A 6,203-nucleotide genomic window follows, 5' to 3' on the forward strand; every position below is an offset into this window, starting at 1 on the left:
AAAGCCTTCTGGAGTTGTCAGCTCCTGTTTGCAGTTAAAGAAACAAGATCAGCTATTTGAAAACTGAAAATAAAACAACTTCCTAAACGGAGAGAAGCATCTAGTCCCAAATTGCGACGCAAATGGAGAATGGGTATGGATGTCTTGGCCTGAAAACAATATGATCATTGTAAAATTCTGATGTACATGTTTATCTGAAACAAGACCAGTACCTTGTTTTGTTTAGAAATAAACTGTGTTGTACACTTCATTTTATACAAAGACACATCCAGAAATTGACCCAGGAGAGGTCCTCTGTATTTCTCCAGCAAGAAAAACGGTGAAAAATAAGAGAATGGTCTTTTGGGATTTCTTATGCAAGGTACAGGGAAATTTTCCAGTGCAGAAAGAAGTGCTAGGAAGTTATGTGCTGCACGAAATCACAGAGAACAATAGTGGGCCGTTACGTAATTGGCTGCAAATGAAGAATTGGTTTAGCCAGTTTGAATTAATTCTGTGTTAGTAGTCAGTGGAGATAGATGTAGCTGTCCTTCCTTCTCTCATGAGCTCTTTTCCATACTATTTTAGTTACCTGTTGTTAGACTCATCTAAATTGCAGCTCCAATGCAACAGGCTTCTTATTAAAAACCACCCCAAAATCTTCACAAGAGATGTGGAGGGCAAAGAAACGGAAAACCAATGACAGGAGTAGATAAAATAGATCAGCAGCTGAAAGTTCAGTGCATCTGAAAATTGCCAGAAACATAGCAATGAGTGGACGAAATTCAGGAAGCACTGACAAGTAAAATGAGGAGAGGACTAGTCAGGATTCTGAGATAGAGGATTCATTTAGCAACATGCAGGCAGTTACCCGAGTAAGGACAAGGCAATTAGTAATGAGATTGTATTACTAAGTTTGAGAAATAGTGTAGTGTTTGAGAGAGAAAAACCCAACTTCCAAAGGTATCAATTTTACATGACAGATTTAAAATATGAAGAAATTGTGAAGCATTCTTAGCAATTTTCAGGCTGTTGAGGTACCTTGGGAGAGCTGATAGAATCCGTAATTCAGCCTCAAATTTTATTGGTGATCAGAGAGTGAAAAATGGGGAAAAAGTCTGGTAGAAGCAGCCTAAAGTTCACTTTAAAGATGATATTCTGGAAATTGCCAGGCTTCATAAATGAAGTTTATTAGATTGCAATTTTGGGAAAGAAAACAGAAAACAAGATGTGCAAAGTAAAAATTACAAGGAGGAGATGATATGATGCAAGCAGTTACACTGTAGGGAAGAGCTAGGCATGGACTTAATGGAAGTAAATAAACAAACGCAGTGACCAGTTGGTATGTATAAGACCAAAAACCATCTTAAAGCCAGCAAACAGGGAAAGTACAAACCTATAAAGAAACAATGTACAGCGCCTTGTGTGATGAAGAGTATTTAAGGGTAACTTTCAAGACCTCTCAGCTGCCCATGTTCTCGCATGACTTGGGACATGGAGGCTCTTCAGAGAGCTTGCCAGACCAGGACTTCCATGGCTCCCAAGGCAGGAACAGGGGAGAAATCTCTCAGCAGAACCCTTGTTGCACAGTCCTAGTCTCTGTGTACAGGTGGTGGAGATCCCCTTTGTGCCCCAGAGATGGTTTTGGCATTAGTTTCTGAATGGGACCGTGTGGATGTCATTGTGCTTGTGTGGTACCTAGGGTGGCCCACTCGCTTCATTCCCCACTGTTTGCCTTAAGAGCTGAGGGCTGCTGACTGGATCCCTTTTAAGCTGGGAGGTGCTACAGCAGGTGAATGTGATACCTAATGTTAAAGGTTTGGGGGGGGGGAAGAGTTGTGGGAGGAAAATACGTAGTTGCTTGGTCACATCACCAGAAGATAATTTCTGCTATGTGGATAGGTGAATTGGATGTGGAGTTAAAAGCTGACCTTGAAAAGAGAAAGTAAATAACTATTTCTTGACAAAGAGTACCTATTCCAGGCCTCAGGAAGAGTATATGAACTGCAGAACAAGTTCCAATAAATGAGGAAGATCAATTTCAAAATGTCTTTTTTGGATAAATATATGTACAAAATAGTCAGTTTGTCATAAAGTTACTCCCTTGGTGGGCTTACTAGACAAGAACAGATGGAGAGAAGGGAGAAGACTTTAGGTCTCATCTCAAAGGAGCAGAAAGTTAGTATCCTTTACATACCAACTTCTTGCCTCTTCCAACTATAGTCATTTAGCTGCGAACGTCTAAACCTCTTTGATACTTAGAAAAATGTGTATCTGTATTGGATTAAAACATTCTTTTTTGGGGGAAGGGCAAGTGATATATTTTGAGTGAATGTTTTGCCAGGGAAAAACCCTGTGCTTGCTCAGCTCTTGTTTTGAGTTGCTGACCTAAGCAGGAAAAAGAAACCTTTGGAAGAGTTTGCTAATAGCTGGTGGAGTGAAACTGCGTTTCATCTTATGATATGAGTTAAGTCTTTCTCTAACCTCTTACAGGTAGTCATTTTAAGATGGAAGAGACATTCTCTGAAGATGAAGGTAAATTGTTTCTTCCTGAGGATCTGAGGAGATTTCTGCTTTTCCTTCTTATTCTTTTTTTTTTTTTAAATGATTCCAATAAGCAGGTATGATTAGAGGCTAATAATTTGAATAAAATCAGAACTAGTATCTTTTTAAAAACTGATGCTAAATACATTCCCTTAGAAAGATTGCAAAACTAGTGATTTATTTTACAAAACACTTCAATATCATCTACTTTAGAAAACTTTAGAAAAATGGCAGGCACTACTATTTTGATATGAGTGTGCAAGAAGTGCCAAGTATTAGTAGTATTTTCCTTAACCAGTATTTGACATTGATTGTCTCTTCCTTAAAAGAAAGCTTTCACAGAAAGAATCAGCAACAGTATTCACTAACTGTTTTCATTTAAAAAAAAAAAAAAAAAGAAACAAAGGAGACACACATATATGGAAACAGTCCATTGTTCTCATAACTTGCAGTATCAGATGCCAACCTGTCTTGAGACTGCATGGCTCAGGTCTTTATAGCCCCATGAATCTTCTTAGGGAAATGTGGGCTAAATATGAACAGCTAATTAAATTTGTCCGTGTCTCTAAATATGATAGAAATGTTAGAATCAGCTACAGGGACAGCTGTCACCTCTTGATTATTGTGAGACCATGAGTGGATATGTTCCACGAACCTTTGAACAGGTGCAACCTAGACAGGTTTATTAAAACATGATAGCAGTAAGTATACAAGTATGTGAGGCATTGGGATCTGACAGGGTGATCATAGAGACAGAATACGTTGAATATTTGGAGATGTCAGTTTGGTTCTCTAACTTGAGAGGCAATGTATAAGTCAGAGCTAATGTCAGTTTATGTAAGTTGACATCTTTCAAGAAGGTCTGAATTATCAAGGGCAGAGTCATTTAAGATATAAATTCAAAAGAGGATTCTTTTATCACCACTGTGTCAAACTTGCCTACTTGTATGTGTAGGAAACTGTATGGGTGTAATTATTATACTGTTCTACTCTACTAATTCATTTTTACTGTGTATCTAGTATCCTCTGTTATTGGTACTTAAGATAGAAGGTTAGACACTTAGCATTTGTGTCTGACCTTGAAATTTGGGGAAAAAAGAGACTGTCCTACTTTCAGATTACTATATTATCTTTTGTATTGTGGTGCGAACATGAGTTTGAGCCCTTTCAGCATTCAGGAGGAGGGGTTGTTTTCAGGAAATTTAATTGCCGTGAAAAGCCTTTTGGCAACAGCAATGAGATCCAGTGCAACACTGCAGTCTGAATGCCTCAAAGGTTTTGCCTTTTTCCTCACATGCCACAGTAGAACCGTGATTGATTTGACAGCTTATTTGCCCAGATGCTACCACTGTAAAGCACATTTTACTCAATCCTTACTTCTGCCTAGAGCAGGGCAATAGCTGATACAATTTTTGCTAACAGACATCAAAAAGTACATCTGTGTTTAGGTATGGCTTTCAAAGAACAGATTTTATGTCACAGGGTCATTAGAACTCCATACTTAATAAAGGGACTTACCTCATTAGCATTTTTGTGGACCTGTAAGGAAAGACAGCACTGTATCTCAGTGCATCATTTCTGAAACGCTACACTTTCATACTCTGTCAAAGGTGAGCTCTTGATTCAGGAAGGCTGGTTGTTAATAAGCAGCGAATAGGAACTATGTAGGAAAGGCAGTTAACAGAGCTGTGTGGTATATGTATTCATAGAGAAGAATCTCATAACAAGTCATAGTGAGAATGGAAAATGATAGATGAATTGTGAGTCAGAGAAGAAATAAGTGACCATAAAATAAGAAACAAGAAATAAGTGTACTGAGCATATGCTGAAGACTTGTTGCATGCATTTTATTTTAAAACTTCATGTATTAAGAAAAAAGGAATATTCTGCTTATGGAATTTTCTTGTTAACAGTTTCAGAAGAAGCTGTCTGAACAGCTTGCTTGGATGAGAGGAGAAAAAAAAAGAAACACAAAAGGGCAAATCTGCAGAGTATGGTTGCCTTTAGAGATAAAATTTGCTAGATATATGCCAACAAACATGTTTTATTTCCTACCATTTTCTTTATAAATGTATGAACCCACCAGGTGAAGAATAATCTTGTCCTTGTGAGAAAGCCCCCCTAAAACAGAGTTTAAATCAAGTGCATGTGCTTTACATGCAAGTCAGATCTATACCCAACTGCACAGTTCCCTTCTATATGGTTTATAGAAATTTGAACCAAAATTCTTGATCAAACACCTCTGAGCTTTGGAACATCTGAAGCCAGGTCCAAATTCTGAGACTGGATGTGTCTCTGGTTTTAAACAGTCAGTAATTTAATTTCTGTTAAGAAAGTTTTTCTCTATGAAAGTTGCAAGAAATGCTTCAAGCTGTGTCTGTGTTAGCAGGCAGTGTGGTGCGGTAGGAGCAGATCAGTTGGTATTGAGGTCCTGGCATCTACCTAATGGGTGTTTCAGGCAGGGGCTATTTAGCTCTGGTTTGATTCTATGGACTGAATTCCCATATGTGGTTGGTGCGCATTAGCAGTGCTCCCAGAGATGATCTTCTAGTTGAATTTCATCGTAAAGGAAACCACTTTGTGCACTCTGAAGTTGTGTGATGTGAACCAAAATGCAGGAAGTGGGAATGATGGGGGGTTCCTTCAACAGCACACTTCTGATCTGAACAAAAGTGTTAGCCTAATTTTTTAAGTGATGAAATGTGGTTGAAAAACTGAAAAAAGTTATTGAGCTGATGGAAACAATGTAGTTTCTTTTAAGTACTTTAGAGAACTTTTTAGGTTTCAATTGTTGGCAACACTTCAGCATTACTTAAAAGACCAAAAGCATTTGTCTTGGAGTAATTGATACAAAAGTACCATTTAAATTAATCTGTGTATTTTCAGATGCAATTCTTGGCTTACTCATTTGGAGGATTACAGTTTCATGTAAGTTTTTAACATCTCCCAGAACAGCCCTGCTGTTTATGCAACAGTAGCACAGCTGAGGAAAGCTTTTCACACCTGTTGATCAACATCTGAAGAGTCAAGATAACAAGCATGTGAAGTCACACTTCCTATCTTTCTCTCCATCTAAAAATAAATGCCATGGCTCTCTTTGGCTTGTAATAAATATATAAAAAAGCCTGGACACAGTTGAGAAGCATAGTAGCATTAAGCTATCATGATTCACTGGCTATGCCATTCTTAAGCCAGAAGATAAAGTGGATAGTTCTTTAGCTGGACAGTTTGTAAAGGATTTGTGCCAGGAACCACTGACACCCTACTGAGATAAAGAATTGAGCCTTGAGCATGTGATAGAGATAATTACTGTATCTTTCTCTCACATTTAAATCTCTATATTCAATTCCTCCAAACTGAAGGGACTGGAGGATAAGATTTCCTTTTTTTCTCTATCAGGATCAAGGATTTTAGAATCTGCATTAATTAAAAATCTTTGTTTCCTTTATGTTATATCAGCATAAAGATTTTCACATAGGTCGGTACTTGCAATTAGATAGGCTTACCTTCTAATTCTATCAAAGTCATGTCCAACCTCAAACCTCTCAAAATAGCACCGTGTGATGATGCAATGCCACTGAACTTTCCCCAAAGTTTTGGCATCAGGTCGTGTTCTATGACTTTCTTTTAACCTAACCGTTCTTGTATCTACATTTCCGAGAGTTTCCCCACATTTACAA

Source organism: Harpia harpyja, chromosome 2, assembly GCF_026419915.1.
Source record: "Harpia harpyja isolate bHarHar1 chromosome 2, bHarHar1 primary haplotype, whole genome shotgun sequence".
Taxonomy (NCBI): domain Eukaryota; kingdom Metazoa; phylum Chordata; class Aves; order Accipitriformes; family Accipitridae; genus Harpia; species Harpia harpyja.